The sequence below is a fragment of the Capsicum annuum genome, chromosome 7 (assembly GCF_002878395.1).
Source record: "Capsicum annuum cultivar UCD-10X-F1 chromosome 7, UCD10Xv1.1, whole genome shotgun sequence".
NCBI classification, from domain to species: domain Eukaryota; kingdom Viridiplantae; phylum Streptophyta; class Magnoliopsida; order Solanales; family Solanaceae; genus Capsicum; species Capsicum annuum.
The window spans coordinates 86,526,959-86,548,459 of record NC_061117.1 but is presented as its reverse complement, the minus strand read 5'-3'; the positions used below and the strand labels follow the sequence as shown (position 1 = coordinate 86,548,459).

Sequence of the window (21,501 nt, the reverse complement as noted above, 5' to 3'; positions counted from 1 at the left end):
TTCATAAATGGGTGTGTTTATCTATGCCCTACCATTAGCTATGACAGTATCAGTAGAGGGAACTTCTGGGGTCAATTATCATCCTTTCTGAGTCAGAATCTACAAGGTCTCTTCTTGCTCTCTTCTTCTTTAGTTCAAAGGCCTACTTTGGGTCCTAAATACTTTGAATGTGTGGGTATAGGACTTGTAAGGAGATATTGCCCTAATTTATTGAATGTAAGCCAGTTAACATAGTAACCAACTTCTACTGCTTTTGTTTTTATAGCTTAAAGTAGTAGAGGAAATGGTAGAGATCGTCCACAAGGTGCGTATGATGGCTAGGTTTGGGGTGGCAACAAAGACAATTCAGGGGGAGTACAAGTGGGTAGAAATAGAGCATAGGGTAGTATAGGTAGTCGAATGAGGAGTATAAAACACATCTTTAGCTTGTTTTGACTTATCCCGAGGCACCAACTTCCAATGCAATAATCGTAGGTACTATTCTTATCTATGATCATATGGATTTTATATTATTTGATACTAGTGCCACCTTTTCTTATGTGTCTGTGAAATTTTCTTTTGGTTGGGACTTGGACTATGAATATCTTAATACTCCTATGTATGTGTCTATATTTGTTAGGGTGTCTATTTATGTTTATCAGGTATATTGTGTGCGTCATGTGATATTGATAGGGTTTAAGATCTTGGCAAACTTGGTTATTTTAGACATGAAGGAGTTTGATGTTAATTTAGGGATGAGTTGGTTATCTCTTCATCATGTTATTCTTGACTGTTTTTCTAGAACCATACTTGTTGCTATGCCAAAAAGAGAGAATTTATAATGGAAGGATACCTTTAAACCCAATCCTCAGAGGGTAGTGCTCATAATTTATGCTCAAAAACTAGTAATGAGGGGGTGTAGAGCACTTTTAGTCCATATTTGGGAGGATAAACCTATAGCCCACCTATAGCATCTGTTCCAATGGAGTGTGAATTCTTAATTTTGTTTTTGGATGATTTTTTTTAGTATGCCTCCAGATTGAAAATTGGCTTCTATATAGACTTAGAGCGGGGAACTAGACATATTTCTATTTCTCTATATGTATAGCACCTGCCGAGTTAAAAGAGTTGAAATTCCAATAGCAAGAGTTGTTTGAAAAAGTATTAATTTGCCCAAGTGTCTCTCCTTAGGGAGCACCAGTATTTTTTTGTGAAAAAGAAAGATAGTAGTAGAGGATGTGCATAGACTACCACTAATTGAATAAGGTGACCATTCGTAACAAATATCCCTTGCCTAGATAGATGATTTTCTTTGACTAGCTACAAGGAGCTGTAATGTTCTCTAATATTGATTTGTGTTTGGCTCATCATCAGCTGAAAATCAGGGTAAAGGACATCCCAAAAATAGTTTTTTGAACTCATTACAAACACTATGGGTTTTTAGTTATGTCTTTTGGTTTGACCAATGCTCGAGCTGCGTCCATGAGCTTGATAAATGTAGTGTTTAAATCCTTTTTGGATTCATTTGTCATTGTTTTTATTGATGATGTACTTATTTATTCTAAAAATGAGGTAAGTCATAAAGCTCATTTGTGTACTGTGTTGAAATTATTTAATGAGAAGTAATTGCATACTAAGTACTCTAAGTGTGAATTCTGGCTTTCTTCGGTGTCCTTCTTGGGGCACATAGTTTATAAGGGGTTATGGTAGACTCGCAAGAAGTTAAGGTTTTTAAGAATTAGGCCACACCTACAAACATGACAAAAATCTATAGTTTTGTAGGGTTGGTTAGTTACTATCGTCAGTTTGTTGAAGGGTTTGCTCTATTGCTTCGCACCTGACCATTTTGATTCATAAAAAATTCCTTTTAAATGGGATGATAGGTGTGAGGAGATATTTACAAGCTCAAAATTGTATCAACTTTATCTCCAATACTGACTGTGCCTGTCTAGGGTAAGGATTTTATTGCATTTTGTGATGCCTCATATTTTGATTTAGGAATTGTGATGTGGCAGGAACGGAATGTAATTGCTTATGATTTAAAGAAACTGAAGCCTTATGAGAATAATATGCCACACATGACTTGGATCTCACAATCTCAGTGTTCTCTTTGAAAATTTGGAGACAATATCTTTATGGAGTGAAGTGTGAGGTGTTCACGAACTACTTCAGCTTACAGCACATGTTCACTCAGAAGGATCTTAATCTAAGACAGAGAAGATGGATGGAGTTGATTAAATACTATGATACTCAGTCTTGATCACTTGAGCAAGGCCAATGTGATAGTTAATGCATTAAGTTGAAAACAAGTTAAAATGGGGAGCCTAGTATTTGTAGAGGCATCTAGGCACCCATTGGCGAGAGAGGTATGGTCTATAGCTAACAATATTCTAAGATTACAGAAAACAAGTGAAGTTAAGCTACTGGCACATGTGGAGGTTAGGTTCACTTTCTATGATCAGATTAAGAAATGACAGTTTGAGGATAAAAAAATTGAACAATCTCATGGAAAAAAGTGTTATAAGGGAAGGCAAAAAAGGTTATTCAAGATGATGAAAGGACCTTAAGAATCAGAGATCCGTTCTGTATACCTCGGGTGAGTAACTTGATTTCCGCCATTCTGGCCAAGGCTCATAATTCCAAATGCTAAATTCATTCAGGTGCCAACAAGATAGAAACTTGAGGCAACATTATTGGTAGTGAGGGATGAAGCGTCACATTGTAGATTTTATGTCTAAGTGTCAAAAATGCCAGCATGTCAAATACGAACACCAGAAGACCGGTAGTACTTTTCAATAGATTCCCATTCCAGAATGGAAGTGAGAATGGATAACGATTGATTTTGTGGTTGGTATTTCAAGAACCTTAAGGAAATGTGACTCTATTTGTGTCAATATTGATTGATTGACTAATTCAGCTCACAGTAATCCAGTAAAGATTAGCTATAATATGGCTAAGTTGGCTAGATTTATGTGTAGAAATAGTAAGATTGCATAGGGTATAGGTGTCAATTATTTCTGATAGGGATACTTAACCATTTATAATATTTAGGGTCTAGACCTAAGAACATCTTTCCACAGTAGACAGACAGTTGTTGTGTACCAGCTCATAATGGTATATTTTGTATTTCAAAAGAGGGATAAATTCATGTTTTCCAACAACCATTAATATTGTCTAAGGCATGTTACCCTCCCTCATTATTAGGTCAAACTAAAAACATGTTTTCATAGATGGTTTACATGGTATTATTGTTTTATTGTTTGGGTTTCAAAATATATATTGGTGTTTTTTGTTGTCCTTAGTTGAATTGTTTTCCCATATTTTTCTTATGGTTTTTATGTTATAATGGTGGTTTGAACATATTTTTGCATGGTAATGGTCAAGTGGTACTTGGTTTCAGGTTTGAAAACTATATGCCCTCACATGTTTGTTAAAATTCCTATGATAACGATTTTGTCACATAGTCTGACTATTATTGAAAACTTGCATTGCATAAGATGGTAATGAAACCTAAATTTCACTACCAGAAATTCGCTATTTTTTGACCGAAAAAAATTAGTCGCAAATTTCCAACTACTTCAGTCGAAAAACGTAATTTTTTATCTTTATTTTTTACAAAATATTTTTTCGATACAATTTATGACTACAACAATTAGAATATTTGGCGGTAAATTTGGGAAATATATGTTCCGACTGCTATAGTCGGAAAAAAAATAATTAAATAAATATATTACTAAATATATAATTAAATAATTATTAAATATTTATTTCTGACTACTATAGTCGGAAATAAAAATAATTAAATAAATATATTACTAAATATATAATCAGACCCTTATACGAAAATTAAATAATTATTTAAATAAATAACTAAATATATATTTTCGACTACTGTAGTCGGAAATACTAGTAACTAAATAAATATAAGACTAAATATATAATAACCCTTAAATTAATAATTAATTAAATATATTATTAATTATATTTTTGACAACTGTAGTTGGAAATATTAAATAATTAAATATATTTAATTTGTACCCGACGGTTCTGGTTGGAACATTATATTTAATTATTAAATAAATAATTATATAAAATATAACTTACACAGTAGTCTTTCACATTGTATTAATTAATTTAAATATAAAATTAAATTGTATTAATTAGTTTAGATATATAATTAAATTGTATCAAATATATAACCGACTGGTGTAGCAAAAAATATTAAATAATTCAATATAAAAAATGTCCCCGGCTATTGCACTCGGAAATTTTATAAATAATTAATTTAAATATATAATTTAATTGTATTTAATATCTAACCGATTAATGTACTCAAAAAATAACTAATTAAATATATTAAATATATTACCGACCGCAGAAACATTAAATAATAATATATATTAAATTTCTACTTGATTGAAGTATTTGGAAATTTATATTTAATTATTAAATAATTTATATAAAATATAAACTAAACGGGTGTGTTTGGTATGATGGAAAATATTTTCCTAGAAAGTAAGTTGGTTTTCTACTTATTTTCTCATGTTTGGTTGGTGATTGAAAAATATTTTTTGAAAAATATTTTATGGTGTTTGGTAGGTGAGCAGAGAATATTTTTTAGAAAAATATTTTCTAGTGTTTGATTGGTGAGTGAAAAAATATTTTAAAACCAATACTACTACTAGCCGTTAGCTAGTATATCAATGTCTCTAACAACTCAATAATTTGTAAGAAATAATTTAAGCATAACAAATAATATCAATATCGAATTCTAAAATACTACAATCACTAAATTTAAGCAACTATTAACTAGCAAATATAGGAGATACTTTTCAACATTTTGTCAGGACAATCTCAAATACTACAATCAGTAGAAATATAACGGAACGACAAGCTTATTCAACATCGTGAAACAAGTTACATCGATGACAAGATGAAATATGGAATGAGCAAAAGTAACATAGGTAAGTCTTTCTCTATAAATATGAAAATAACAATACATTTAACGAACATTAGAAATGAAAAAAATTCAGGTTTCACTTTTTTTTTATTTTAAGTAGTGAAAAATTAAAGTAAAGCATAATGAAAAATATTTTCGAGTAGTGTAAATTTTTGAGAAAAGTAATTTTTTTGAGCCATATAAATATGAGTGTTGTTGGGGTGGAGAAAAAGGATGAGAGTGGGGTCATAAGTTTCATTTGTCATTTTTTGAAAAATAACTTTCCCTTAACCCAATGAGTTGTGAAAAATACACCAAACAAGGGAAAATTGAGAAACATTTTTCAGAAAACATTTTCATCTACCAAACACACCGTCTCTCTCTCTCTGAAGTATTCTCATTATCGTCTCTCTCTATGCTAGGTCTCGCCTCTCTCAAAAATTGACGGTGAACAAACGGTATTGCATCTGCCGGCGACGGGGAACAAGCGGTCAATTTCACTGAACATGCAGAAATTCCAGGTAACTTCACATCTGCCCGTGACAGTACTTCCCATTAGTACTTCCCAGCTGAAATTCATTAATTTTCTAATCTCATATTTCCTGCTTTGTTTCTATGCTCAATTTTTGATAAATTTCACTTTACCGTTTTAATTTTCAACACTATTTCTTTGTTTTGGGTTGTTATGGGGTTACTTTAATTTGTTTTTCTTACTGGATTTTCTTACTTAATGAGTTATGATTTTTGGTATTCGTATGAAATTTTATAGTTTTATTTTTGGACAAAGGGATAAGGAAGAGTGGCAACTGGGTGTTTGTTATGAATCTGCTTGGAATTGCATTTTTTCATTGTATTTGTTTTGGTTTTTGGCCTATGTTGCTCGAAAATGGGTGTGTCCGATTCTCTAAAAGAAGCTGGTACTAGCAGTAGAATTGTAATCCTTGCTTGTGATATCTTTAAAAGATCTTAAGGCATTACCATAGGAAGAAAGGAAAAGGAAACTTAAAGATTGTTTGAGGAACCCTTGTTGTTAGTTATCTCTACTTGGTGACTCTTGCTCTCAAACATTGTCGATTTTGATGTAATAAGAAAGATTCTAAAACTTGAGACTTCACCTGGACAAACACTCTACGTTTCTGCAGCAGTTTATAGTTTGAGTTTGTAGGTATATCATAGCGATATTGAACAAGACTTTATTTTATCAACGTACAAGTTCAGGTTACTTTAACTAGATTGGTTGAGGATACTGTTAGCCCTTCAACACAGTTTCTTTGGGATTTAAACCAATATACCCGACCTCTCTAACCCCTTTCGACGATTGTGTTCTTGGTTATTTTGGTAGCTTGGTTGTACTATTTCCGTGAACCAGGTTCAGCTAGATGCGAGGATGTAGTGCCTGGGGTGAGGGGGTACCCTGACTTGCCGGATCTGAACTTGAGTCCACCATAATTTAATTTAGTATTTTGTTTGTTTTGTGTTGAATTATCAGAACTTAGTTTTATTTAAAAATTACAATTTCGTGTTTCAATGATTAGAGCAAGTTGGAAATGGCATCACTGCTCGAGCGAAGTTGTCTACATGTTTATAAAGTTTAAACTGGCTGAGAGATTTATTTAGAGAATGATTGTTGAACCTAGAAGTTGGAAACCAAAAATAATTTTTGAGTTATTTGTCAAATTTCATAAATCTGCCACATATTTGATTCTTAGAATGGCATCTCTAATCTGGCATTTATAGTGGCATCGTGTTTTTATTATATTTTGTTTTATGGATATTTTGTGTGTTTATTTTTGTTATACTAGTAGTTAGAGCAGATATGTTGCTTGGAGGTGTTTGTCTATTGATATTCAAAGGTGAAAGCTTTTCTTTCAGCTCAACAACTGTCAACTCATGTGGTTTTGTCTTGGGTAGTTTAACATCCCTCACAGTGTCTTATGCATTTTATTTTACTCTCAGGAGTTGTTTTATTTCCCGAGGCCACACTTCCTCTATGAATCATTCAGCCTAATTTTATAGCTATTGTTGAAAGAGCACTGAGGCAAGTTGATGCTCCTTAGACAATCGGTGTGGTAAGTGGATACCTGATGGAGCTGATTTTTTTCCCTAGAGTTTGTTTCTCTTTGAGTTTTTAGTGGGATTTCTGGTAAAAATTTATTCCAGATTCGAGTTTACAAGGATCCAAGTAGTGGAAGGGTAACACATGCAACTACCGGTACAACTGCTGAGGTATGGAACATAATCCTCTGCCTTTCCTGGTAGTTATATTTGTGGATGCATAATCAAATTTTATTATATTTCTTACCAACTGTTAGAAATGTTTTTGAGTGTTAATAACCAGACAAGAATTTTGACTGTTTCTGAAGAAGAAATTTCATGTGGGTTTTGTGTCATTGCATCTTGCTACTAGATTTTGTTTTTGCATATCCATTTATTCCTCATGATCATGACTGGTATAATATTGAAAGAATTTTGGATCTAGGAAGAATCCTAGTTTGTCATAATCTAAATTAGAACATATTGGCACTTTATGGTTTTAGTTTTATTTTTAAAAAGACCATTTTTAATTTGAAAAAAAAAAGACATGTTCTAAAAGCAAATAGAGAAAAGCCCTGAAATTTATGAAAACTATTGTTGGGGTTTTTTCTACTGTTATTGTTTTGGTTCTCTTCTTTTTGTTTCTCTTCTCTATTATTATTGTTGTTGTTCTTATGGAGATGGAAAATGAAGATCGTACATGGATGTATAATAGAACTTATCCTAACCGTGTAGGGTTGAGGGAGGAATATAAAGCTAGGGTAGGTGGATTTATTGCTAAAGCAATGACACTTAATGATTTTCTTACTAAAGGGACAATTAGGTATCCTTGTTGGAATTGCAAGTGTTGCAAGTTATTGAATCTAGATGTTGTTACATTACATCTTTATAAGAAGGGTTTTATGTTGAATTATACTGTGTGGACAGCTCATGTTAAATTATACTGTGTGGACAGCTCATGGAGAGAGTAGTGTTGCTAATAATTTTGCTCTTTAGAATTATGTTGAAAGTCCAATAAGGGAGAACAATGTTGAAAGTTCACGATGTAGTGAGATGGTCAGGGATGCTTTTGGAACACATTTAGGGGCTCAAAATGAACCAAATGATGAGGCTAAACACTTTTATAAATAGTTAAAGGATGCTAGTCATCCATTGTATAAATGATCAGTGCATTCTAAGTTATCTGTTGCCGTTCGATTACTAAGTATTAAGTCAGATTATTTTATTTCTCAAGAGGGCATGAATTCTATCATTGGACTTATAAATGAAATCAAACCAAATAAACTTGACTTACCCAAAGATTTTTAGACAACAAAGAAGTTGGTTTTTAACTTAGGACTTTCCTCAGAAAGGATTCACTGTTGCAAGAAAGGTTGCGTGTTATTCTATAAGGAAGATGAAAATTTAGAACATTACAAATTTTGTAATCAGCCTTATTATAAGGAATTCACACATGCCAAAGGGAAGAAGGTTCCTATGAAGTCGATGCATTACTTACCCCTTATATTACGGTTAAAGAGGTTTTATGCATCAATGAGCTCTGCCCCTCATATGAGATGGCACTCTGAAAATAAAAGACCACCTAGTGCTTTATGTCATCTGTCAGATAGAGAAGCATGGAAGCATTTTGATAGTGTGTATCGTAATTTTGCTAGTGAACCAAGAAACATTAGGTTGGAATTATCTACTGATAGATTCACTCCATTTTCTGTCCTAGCTACACAATATTCATGTTGGCCAGTGTTTGTGACTTCTTATAATCTACCGCCTGAATTATGTATGACAAGTCGGTATATATTTCTAACTTGCATTATTTCAGGTCCTCGTAATTCAAAAGTTTTGATTGATGTATATTTGTAGCCATTGATTGCTGAGTTGAACTTATTGTGGCATGAAGGTGTGGAAGCATATGATGTATCAATGAAACAAAACTTTAGATTGTGTGTTGCTTTGATGTGGACTATAAATGACTTTCTTGCTTATGGAATGATGTCTGGGTGGTCGACTGCGAGTAAGTTAGCTTGCCCTTGTTGTATGGAAGTCACAAAAGCATTCACTTTGAAACATGGAGGTAAAAACTCATGGTTTGATTGCCACCGTTGATTCTTCCTAATGCAACATGAGTTTAGGAGAAATACTTGTGATTTTATGAAGAATAAGTCTGATTTTGAGGAGCCACCGCTAATTTTGTTGCGAGAAGAAATTTGGGATAGATTGAGGAATCTACCTAAGGCAACCAAGTCTCCACCATCCAGGATACCTATTTAGGGTATTACATATAATTGGACTAAACGAAGCAATTTTTGGAGTTAGATTACTGGAAAGACAATCTTCTGCCTCATAATTTGGATGTCGTGCATATTGAGAAAAACTTCTTTGACAACTTGTTTAATACTGTGATGGATGTAAGTAACAAAACAAAAGATAACTTGAAGGCCAGGATGGACTTAAAGGAGTATTGTCGGTGTAGTGAGTTGTACCTAACATATTTAAACAATAAGATTCAGAAGCCCAAAGCCAGTTACACATTCACTTTGGATGATAGAAGAGTGATTTGTGATTGGGTTAAGAATTTGAGAATGTCAGGTGGATATGCATCAAATTTATCCAGGTGCGTTGACATGAAGGAAGGGAAGTTGACCTCTATGAAAAGCCATGATTGTCATATTTTCAGAGTCACTGATGCCTATTGCATTCAGTGCATTGCCCGATAGAATATCGAGGACCATAACTGAGATAAGCTTATTTTTCAAAGATTTATGTTCTAACACATTAAGGGAGGAGAACCTATCTTTGATGGATATCAATATTCGATTAACCTTATACAAGTTAGCAAAATTTTTCCTCCTGGGTTTTTTGATGTTATGGAGCATCTTCCAATTCACCTTGTGCATGCGGCACTACTTGAAGGCCTGTTCAGTGTAGATAGATGTATCCCTTTGAGAGATATTGACTTTTAACATTTACCTTTATGTGTTATAATTGAACATTATTTCATCTAAAAAATCATACTATGCAAGACTATTGGCAAATGTAAGCGGACCATAAAAAACAGATCTTGAATTGAGGGATCAATATGTGAGGCTTATTTGGCTAAATAGACCTCTTATTTTTGTTCATATTATTTTGAACATGATGTACCATGTCTGAGAAACCGACCTAATAGGCATGATGATAGAGACAATACAGATCTTTCAGTACCACTATTTTCAATATTCAATCAACCAGGTAAAGGAAGTCCAAAAGTTGGTCCACTTCGATATTTGAATGAGGTGGATCTTAAGTCAACTACAACACATGTATTATTAAATTGTCCTGAGGTCTTGCCTTTTTATAAGTGAGTATATTTATATTAAGGACAACCATTCAAGGTCTATCTAAGCTGTAACTAATGAAAGTCATAAATTTGTCGGACAGCTACTTCGTGGCTTTACACGGGGATGCTGCTGTTTATCCTATGTTTTCAGTGTGGTTTAGAGAATGTGCAAGTGTAACTTAAATATTTAACACAATTTACACTTTTGTTCAGGCTTATGTATATTTAAATTCTAACTTTTCTTGAACTTTTAATAGGTTCATACTCCACTTAATTATGACCCAAATGACCAATTTTTACATGATATAGTTTGGGGATTTGATGATAAAGTCAGAAAGTTTTCTAAGTACTCTGTCAATGGGTACAGATTTCATATAGGAGAGTTCTCTAAGGGCAAGAAAATCAACAATAGTGGGGTTTGGGTGAAAGGTGATGGCGTTGTTGATTATTATGGTGTGCTTTATGAGATTTTAGAACCCGATTATCATGTTGGTTGGCCAAAAAAAAAGTTGGTTCTCTTTTGGTGTAAGTGGTATGATCCTATGCCTAGGTTAGGTACAAAGGTGCACCCTCGGTACAAAATAGTCAAAATTAAGCGTACAAGGGAGTATGGACTCTATGATCCATTTGTCATTGCACAAAATGTGAAAAAAGTGTATTACACTCCTTATAATATGTGTAAGAATAAATCTTCATGTCGGGTAGTTATAAAAACAAAGCCCATGAGTAGAGTTGAAGTAGAGGATGCATTGGATGTAGCATATCAGAATGATATTTCAAGTGTTGAAGACAGGGTGGATGATGAATTAGCAGGTGAGCTGCAGCATAGTGAAGGCTTGTATGAAGAATTTGATCCTTCTGAACTTAGATTGAATGTTAATGATTATAGAGAAGGAACATACAGGGCAAATAACGAGGAAGATCCAACTGATGAAAATGAAATAAGCTGGGAAGATTTACTTGATGAAAATAAAACAAGTGATGAGGAAGAATCGATGAATGAATATGAATCAAGTGATGAGGAAGAATTTATGAATGACTATGAAAGAAGCAATGAGGATTGAGTTGTTATTAATAGTAGTGTGTGGTAACAGGATCTTGAATTGTATTTTAGCTGCTGCTTCTTGCTATTTTACTTGACAATATAGTGTCTTTTCTTTGTTAACATTTGAAGGTTGAGGAATTAAGAAAAATTAGGAAAGACGAGGAGTGTTTGTTTTCGACTACTGAGGTATCGATAATCAGGGGATTTGGGTATCTTAGGGTTCAATATTCATTTTCTATCCTCATTCTTGAACTGCTGTTATTCAATTCATGCTTAGTAGACGCTAACAGGTTGCATATCCCTCTATTGGAGTTCTTATGGCAATTGGCAAGCACTGTTGTATTCATGTAACTGCTTAGAGTAATGAAAACTCATCTTTCGGATGGTGGAAGGTCCTATATCCATGTAACTGTTTTATTTTATTTCTCTTTTGATGTGCCGCTTCTAGAGATATTTTCTTGATGACTATTGAACTGTTGTTACCATAGAATTTTGTGGGTTGCAAATTTGTCCAGATGAATTGCTTATTGTTAATCTGAAAAAGGGGGTTTTGTTTGGACTTAATGCAGGTGTAAGAATTACAATTAAACTATAATTCTTGCTTAGTTGATTTTGCCTTTATGGATGTTTTCTTTTTTTGTGTTTTTGTTTTAGCTTTTTGTGTTGATTTGATGAGGTTGAAGAACTTTCTGAGACAGCTTCCTCCATATGATAAGAAGTAATTGCTGCAGTATGTTTCACTTCTGATCTTCTACATACTACTGCTTCTACTTTCCTATTCTTCTGTTTTGAAGTTTATGGTCACTGAACTTGTGTTCTGGCAGTAGTAGTACAACATGAGATTAGGAATAGACAGGTAGTCCTATAGTAGAGGAGGGGATAGTCAAATTACCTTGTTTAGGCAACTTAAATTGTTTCCCCAAGGAAAGAAAATTGAGTTCAGCTATAGGCTGACCAAATTAAAGTAGCTATATTATTGGTCAAAAGTTATATAATACCTAGATTGGTAATGCTTGATCCTGAATTATTGAAGAATGCAAATAGTTGGCTTGCGAGCTTTGCATTAGGGATAATTGCTCTTGGTGCTTTGTCAACCAGTTTGCTATGACCAGAGCACAGAGTTTGTATGTTCATGGACAGATAGCCTCCAGTTATTCATGTAGAGATTTGCATCAAAAACGGACTCAATTGTCTTGTTCCTTAAACTGCAGTAACTTTTGGTAGTTTTACTTAAGATCCACCTTAGTTAAGCGCATCCAGTAGTGAGCCTTACTTTAGCTAGTTGCCTTCCTAGTTGAAGTGTGTTTTCTTCATCAGTCACATGGTGCCATATGTAGTTTACTTCTTATTCATTTCACTGGGTAGTAGCAAGTTATTCGATTTGATCATATATTTATATTCTCATGGTACGCACCAAATTGGCCAAGTGATTAGTGTGTGAAGATTCTGTGGCTCCTTCCTCGAAATGACTATTGTTTTAATCACCATTTTATGATCTTGCAGCTTCCTTGTCTAGTTGAATTGTCTATCAATCATGTCGCTCTTTACTTTGTCACATTTGATGCATTTCAATTGCTACACTAGTTAATAGATAGACTTTAAACCACTAGATGATTGTTGTGCCTAAGTAGATGACTCTTATTCCTGCTCTCTTAGGTTATAACAACTTGCAAGCCATCTTTGATTCTAAAGAGTGATTCCTGGTTTTTAATTCTTAAAGGGGTTATCTTCAATGATTGGATTTGCTTATATCTTGATGTTAGCTACCTAACATTGTCTATTTCCAGTCCCAACATTCGCAAGAAATGTTTAGGTGTACGGGATGCCACAAGGACTTTGCCACCTTATTGCAGTTAGAGAATTCGTGTTTCGATTTGGATGTTTTTTTCATTTTTGTATAACTACTCCCTCACGTTTCAAACTATGCGAAACTTTGACCATTACATGCATCTTGCTTCGATAATGATGAAGAACATGACCTTATTTCTGCAGTTTCAATTCAAAAGAAATAGTAAGTGCAATCAAATTATCAAACTAATCATACAAAATGAAAAAGAGAACCCATCTTAAAATCTAGATATGCAGGTCTCTAGATATGTTATACTAGATATGCAAAACTATTCTTAAATTTGGTTGTTCTTTCTTTTTCAGGTGCTTAGTAAAGAAAATCAATTGCATCAAAAGTAATGTTAATGGACGACGTAAGAAAAGTAAGAAGGGACCCGATAATTGTCCTGCAGGTCAATCCACCACCACCACCTGTTACCACAACTCTTCAACCAACTACTAAAAATATTCCTCCCCCTCTTAGATCAACTATTTCACGATCAAATGCATTTTTCATGCCTCCAACGTCTGACCACTTACAGACCTCTTTATCCCAAAATAGTCTGCATAGCAACTCTTCATCTATGTCTTCGACATCATCCACACCAAGCCTTTCTGGATTGAGAATTGGAGGTCCCAACACACCAACATCCCCATCCATTGATAGTGCTATAGCGACTAATGCTACAATAGCTGCTTCTCAGAATCTACAATTTATAGAGGTATTAGAATATGACAAGTTTAGGAGGCTATGAATCGTCGCTTATTGTGATGGGTAAGTAACCCTTGAGTTTTTCCTTAATTTTAAAAGCTAAGATGATGATTTAATATAATTTTATTGCAGGTTCATTCCAGCATATGACGTTGGGCATATGGTTATAGAAGCAATTAAACCTTTTTTCAATAAGCTGTGGAATAGTTGGTTAGAGATTCCATACAAAATTAGAATTGTTACATGTGGAAACAGTTTATGGTATAAGACGTTTTATAAGCTATGAATCTCATTGCCTAAAGATAGTTTTTCCATTGTATCCATCAACTTAGGGTGTGTTTGGTATGATGGAAAATATTTTTCAGAAAATGTTTTCCGGTTTTCCCTTATTTGGTTGCAACAAAAGTTTAGGAAAATATTTTCCAAGACAACTTTTTTTCATTATTTGATGGAAAATAACTTCCCTCATGGGCCAAGGGAAGTCATTTTTCAGAAAATGACAAATGTGACTTATGACCTCATCCTCACCCCTCTTCCCACCCCAACAACACTTATATTCATATGACTAAAAAAATTTACATTTCTAAAAAATTTACATTACTCGGAAATGTTTTTCACTGTGCTTTGCTTCGATTTTTCACTGTTTGAAATAAAAAATAATGAAGCCCGAATTTTTTCTATTTTCAATTTGTTGAATATATTGTTATTTTCATATGCATAGAGGAAGATTTACTTATGTTACTGTTGTTAATTGCATATTTCATTTTGTTATCGATGTAACTTGTTTCACGAGGTTGAATAAGTTTGTCGTTCTGTTATATTTCTATTAATTGTGGTATCTTGAGATTGTCCTAACAAAATATTGAAAAGTGTCTCCTATATTTGTTAATTAATAGTTGCTTAAATTTAGTGATTGTAATATTTTAGTATTCGATATTGATATTATTTGTTATGCTTAAATTAGTTCTTACAAATTGTTGATTTGCTAGAGGCACTGATGTACTAGTTAACAGATAGTAGTATTTTCTAAAAAATATTTTTTCACTCATCAATCGAACACTAGAAAATATTTTTCTAAAAAATATTCTCTACTCACCAACCAAATACCATAAAATATTTTCTGGAAAATATTTTTCATTCACCAACCAAACATGAGAAAATAAGTAGAAAATCAAATTATTTTCCAGGAAAACATTTTCCATGGAAAATATTTTCCATCATAAAAAACACATTCTTATTTTATGACTTTATATTAAACTATTTTGCAGACAAAGTGTTCATGGAGTGATTGTCATGGTAATGAAGTAGACCGCATTTTTTGGTTGAAAGAAGCTCTACGGATCAAAGAACTCTTGTATGAGGCTCTAAGAAAATTGGTACAACCCAGTTGGGTGAATGATGAAGTGTGGTATAAGATCTTGATATTATGGGACACTCCTGAATATAAGGCGAAGAGGGAATGGGGAAAGGCAAATCGAGCATCTGAAATGGGTGGCTCGCTGCACACCGGTGGTTCGATGAGTTTTTCTATCCACCAACGAAGACTGGTACTATTCTTGTCCAACCCTTTTATCCATTTACACACAACAACAACAACAACAACAAACCCAGTGTATTCCCACCTAGTGGGGTCTGGGGGGGGTAAGATGTACGCAGTCCATACCTCTACCTCTAAAGAAGTAGAAAGGCTGTTTTCAATAGACCCCCGGCTCAAGGCACGAGATACCATACAAACACATAGTAAAGCACAGAAGCAGATTACATAACATAAATACGGCACCCCTAAGTAATATAAAACAGAGGAAAGCACACAGATTCGTAATAAAACATGGAACACGGAATCATAAAAAGAATAAAACCACCACCAAGTAATTCCCTACACTAGCGACCCAAACTGGCCCTAATCCTCTGCCGTAATTCGCGTCCTCCAGACCTTCCTATCTAGGGTCATGTCCTCGGTGAGCTGTAACTGCTCCATGTCCCGCCTAATCACCTCACCCCAGTACTTCTTTGGCCTACCTCTACCCCGCCTAAAACCATATGCTAGCCTCTCACACCTACGGACCGGGGCATCCATGCCCCTCCTCTTCACGTGTCCGAACCATCTCAATCGGGCTTCCCGCATCTTGCATTCCACTGAAGTCACACCAACCTTCTCCCGGATAGTCTCATTCCGAACTCTATCCCCTCTAGTCAGCCCACATATCCAGCGCAACATCCGCATTTCTGCCACCTTCATTTTTTGGATGTGGGAGTTCTTAACTGGCCAACACTCCACTCCATAAACAAGGCCGGACGGACTACCACCCTATAGAATTTGCCTTTAAGCTTGGACGGCACCTTCTTATCACACAGCACCCCCAACGCGAGCTTCCACTTCATCCATCCCACCCCAATACGGTGCGAGACATCCTCGTCAATCTCACCGTTACTCTAGATCACGGACCCAAGATACTTGAAATTATCCCTCTTACATACCTCCTGTGCTTCCAGCTTCACTACTACCTCATTCTCCTGCCTCACGTCATTAAACTTGCATTCCACATACTCTGTCTTGCTTCTGCTCACCCTGAACCCTTTAGACTCAAGAGTTTGCCTCCACACCTCTAATTTGTCATTCACACCCCATCGAGTCTCATCTATCAGAACTACATCATCTGCAAAAAGCATACACCATGGCACCTCCCCTTGAATACGCCGCGTCAACACATCCATCACCAACGCAAATAAAAAGGGACTAAGAGTAGATCCCTGATGCAATCTTGTCAGGACAGGGAAATGCTCTGAGTCTCCTCCCGCCGTCCTCACCTGGGTTTTCGCCCCATCATACATATCCTTAATTGCTCTGATATATGCCAGCGGTACTCCACTCACCTCCAAGCATCTCCAAAGCACCTCCCTGGGGACTTTGTCGTAAGCCTTCTCCAGGTCGATAAACACCATGTGCAGATCCTTCTTCCTTTCCCTATACTGTTCCACCAACCTCCGTACCAGGAGGATTGCCTCCGTCGTCGAGCGGCTGGGCATAAATCCAAACTGGTTTTCCGAAATAGACACTATCTGTCTCAGCCTCACCTCGACCACTCTCTCCTAGATCTTCATAGAGTGACTCAATAACTTAATCCCCCTATAGTTATTGCAACTCTGAATGTCCCCCTTATTCTTATAGAGAGGGATCATGGTACTCTACCTCCAAGCCTCGGGCATCTTTGCCGTCCGAAAGATTTCGTTAAACAATTCAGTCAACCACCTTACACCAGCCTCTCCAACGAACTTTCAAAACTCCACCGGTATCTCATCCGGCCCCGTCGCCCTACCCCTTCGCATCTTGCGAACAGCCTGTCTAACCTCTTCTACCTTAAAACGTCTACAATAGCTAAAATCCCGACACTCCTCAGAGTGCTCCAGTTCCCCTAACACAATAGCTCTATCCCCTTCGTCATTCAAGAGCCTATGAAAGTACGACTGCCATCTATTCTTAATGTGGCCGTCCTCCACCAACACTCTACCGTCCTCCCCCTTAATGCACCTCACCTGATCGAGGTCACGACTCTTCCTCTCCCTAGCCTTAGCGAGTCTAAACAACTTTTTCTCCCCTCCTTTCCCCTGTAACCCTGCATACAAGCTCTCAAAAGCGGCTGTCTTAGCTGCCGTGACTGCTGACTTAGCCTCCTTCCTCGCTAGCTTGTACTCTTTCCTGTTTACCCGCTTCTCCTCTTCGTCCTTACTCTCCACCAACTTAGCATACGCCCCTTTCTTGGTCCCCACTTTCTTCTCCACCTCTTCATTCCACCACCAATCCCCCCGATGGTGCCCGGCCCGGCCCCTAGAAACACCCAACACCTCACTCGCATTCTCCCTGATGCACCTTGCCGCCCTGTCCCACATACTATCCACGACCCCCCTACACTCCACACCCCCATTCCCGCCAACCTCTTCCCTATCTCCCACGTATTCACTGGCGTCAGGCCCCCCCACTTAATTCTAGGTCTACACTCCTTACTCTTCCTCTTTCTATTCTTCTTTATACCCAAATCCATAACCAAGAAGCCTATGCTGGGTCGAAAGATTCTCACTCGGGATGACTTTACAGTCCTTACACAACACCCTATCCCCTTTCCTAAGCAACAAAAAGTCAATCTGGGTCCTGGCTATCGCGCTTCGAAAGGTGATCAGGTGCTCGTCCTTCTTCGGAAAGCCCGAGTTCACCACCACCAGCCCAAAGGACCTCGCAAACTCCAATAGGGTAGCCCCCTCTTCATTTCTCTCCCCAAAATCAAAACCACCATGCACCTCACCAAAGCCTCTCGGTAACGCCCCGATGTGCCCGTTGAAATCCCCTGCTACAACAATCTTCTCCGAACTAGGCACGCCTCTCACCACCTCCTCCAAAGCCTCCCAAAACCGCATCTTTTCCTCCCCTTCCGATCCCACTTGCGGCGCATAAGCACTACACACGTTCAGGGTAAACCCCCGAATGACCAACTTAATAGTCATCAACCTATCGTTGATCCTCTTCACCTCTACTACCTGACCTCTAAGCTCTTCATCTACTAAGATGCCAACTCCATTCCTACGCCTCTCGCCCCCAGAGTACCACAGCTTGTAACCATCCACATCCCTAGCCTTAGACCCTACCCACTTGGTCTCTTGAACACACGCAATGTTGATCCTCCTCTTCCTAAGAATCTTCACAAGCTCTATGGACTTACCCTGAAGGGTCCCTATATTCCAAGACCCAACCCTCAGCCTACCGTCACTATCCACACGCCCTCCACTACCCCTCCCGCGGCCAAATCTTAGCTTCCCTCCCACTCCCGCCCTCTCCTCATCCCCCGCCCCCACCACGGCCCCATGCCCCAACCCCCTCGGACATGACCCTATCCACCCATTACCGCCCACAGCCACAACTACACGAAAGTATAAGAAAATATAAAGATATACACGATGGTAGTATCAAAGCAGCAGCAAGAAATATAAGGCTCACACAAATTCAAAGAAAAACTGCCGAAACAAAACTATACTCAATTAGGGGGCAAACACCACTGGACCCAACACCCATAACCCCAAATACAGATTCCCAGCCGATAACCCAATCCAAAGCAGTGCAAGAAACGACCACAGCAACAGCAACAACCGACAACAGACAATATCCACAAATCCCACGCAAGTCAAGGTACAGGGGCTGCTACTTGCATAATACGAAGAATGAAATATGAAATACTGAAATAAAATGAAATATGAAATAACGAAATAACAAAGGTTAGAAGTCACCGGATTACGCTTGTAGACCAAGCCGGAAACTAATCCCAGTGTTGACCGGCTTCCGGGGGATTCCGGTGCTGAGCTGGAGCTGCGGCTGCGGCTGAAGACCGGGCTTCGGCTGTTGGAGACCGAGTTGGCGGCTGGAGACCGGGCGGCGGCTGGCTGGAGGCCGAGGTGGGGGTGTACCCCACCGGGGGGGGGGGGGGCGGGGGGGGGGGGGGGGGGGGGGGGGGGGGGGGGGCGGGGGGGGAACGGCTTTGGAATCGGAGGTCGGCGACGAAGGACCGGAGGTCCGGTCGGGTCGGTGCCGAAGGTCGGCGACGGCGACGGCGACGGGGACCGGGGCGAGAGAGAGGGAGAGAGGGTGGGGACAGAGAGAGAGAGAGAGAGAGAGCCGTTAGAGCGGCGCCGGAGGTCGGCGCTGGGGACCGGAGGTCGGGTCGGGTCGGCGACGGCGACGGGGGCCGCGGACCGGGGCGAGCACGAGAGAGAGGGTAGGGAGAAAGAGAGAGAGCCGTTAGAGAGAGAGGGTCTGAATTGGAAAGGTCTTATCCATTTACACACACAACACCCAAAATGTAGTGTTAACACAATGTCATTTTTTTGTTTACTAGTTTGAGTAGCTTTAGAGCTTAATCTTTAACTTGTTTAAAATTCGGTAAGTTGTTGCTTTAAATTTAGAGCTTTAGAGATTAATTGATTCACAAAGAAAAATGTAGAGGGCTGTAGGCAGTTGAATAATTAACAGTTGGATTCACCAATTTGTGCCAATATCGGTAGATTTATACACCGCTCCAAAGTGAAGGTACAGATATGTCAACCTTGTCAACTGAAATGTATTTTCAGAAGAATAAATTGACATTTACTGGATTTTTTACATTTCTACCGATGGAAAAGAATTTACAAGCAACTGTTATTTCAAAAAGATAGAAAATGATGATGTTGGCTGGTAATTTCGGAATAAATATAACCCTTCTCTATCAATGTTGTTATCACCAAATGACATCTTTCTTATTTTTGTGAGTGACAGTCACCTGGGCTTCATTGAAACTGCTTCAACAAGCCCTTCTGAAGTCAAGTTCAATGCATTGGTTCTTGATGATGAAACCAATAGACGCTGAACTGTAGGTGCATTAGTAGTTTTACTTTTTAGCTGATATAGTGCTTTTCCATCTTTAGCTTTAAATGTAATGTCTTTCATCTGATTAGTCTTTAAAATTAGATTTATGCCAACTTCGTTACACTTTTCAGCTCAAATTTGCTTCGATCTCAATGTACTATCTAAGTTATTTTCCATATTAAATCTCTTTCAAGTTGGGATTTTCACTGTTCATAGTAATTTTTCATGTCCTTGGTGGAAGTTTCCTCAATCGTTCAATTAAATTTTTTCCCATTTAGCATTTCCAGTATTCTTTTCCTGAAATAACTATATGATTTTGCACAGAAACATCAGTCACTTGGACATATATGACAGTCAAATGCATAGATACTACTATAAGTTAAGATCATGCTTTTCACTAGCAATTCTGAGAAAATAATGTTTACAACTTATTTGCTTAATCATGAATTTTTAAACTGGTACAATTATGTCATTGCAATTGTCACAACTCACAACCTAAATATAGGACAACTAGTACCGAGTGAGAGGATAATTTATGTTAGAACAAAACATAGTTCTTGACTATTATCTATAGTACTTCACTAACATCATCAGCCAAATTTCCCTTAACGTAAAGATTACAACAACATAGCCAGTGCAATCCCACACAATGGGGTTCGACTGAGGAGGGTAATGTGTACGTAGATCTTACCCCTACCTTATGGTGTAGAGAGCCTATTTTCGATAGACCCTCAACTCAAGTAGTAATTACCCTGCCAGTTTTGCAATTTCTGCAATTTCTTATAAAATAGACTTTTTTCTTTCACAAGAGACAATTAGAACTAACATAGCTCTCAGGACTAATTAATGAAAGCGGGTTTAACTTCAAATGCTGAAGAAGAAGAAGAAAAAAATACCAAGGCTTTGGATAATTTAGGAAACTCACTCGTCTACTTCTTTAGGTAAACACATTCCTTCCAAGCCAGCAACTTTTTTCAGTGCTACTCTCCATTTCTCCATCTTCTCCATCCATTCCCTTCTTTTCTCTCTAGTCTCAGCATTTCCTCTCTTTTTGTGATTCACAAAAGCTTCAGCAAAACTCCCTGTCTGCTTCTCACTTTTCTTCCTTGATTTTTCTCCCAAATATGTTCCAGGACTGTAGCAATCATGCAGATTATGATACTCTTGACAATAACATTACTCCTTCAGCTTCCGTGATACACTCAAGTTCAATAAGGTGGTGTTGGATAAGAAATAATCGTTTGAATTTTGTCATTGAAGTTGA

General features: G+C 37.2%; 1 long non-coding RNA gene across 2 annotated transcripts; it reads left to right on the top strand.

Annotated features, from left to right (window-relative positions):
* The first annotated feature begins 5,222 nt into the window (after positions 1–5,222).
* LOC107877959 lies at positions 5,223–21,025 on the top strand. Of its 2 annotated transcripts, none has more exons than XR_001676658.2 (6): positions 5,223–5,439; positions 6,875–6,987; positions 7,079–7,144; positions 11,968–12,043; positions 13,465–13,915; positions 13,985–14,238. It is a non-coding gene; the product is annotated as an uncharacterized LOC107877959 (long non-coding RNA). The 2 variants fall into 2 exon arrangements; XR_007042815.1 differs by lacking the exon at positions 11,968–12,043 and adding an exon at positions 20,148–21,025 and having other exon boundaries at positions 5,248–5,439; positions 13,985–15,399.
* The last annotated feature ends 476 nt before the right edge of the window (positions 21,026–21,501 follow it).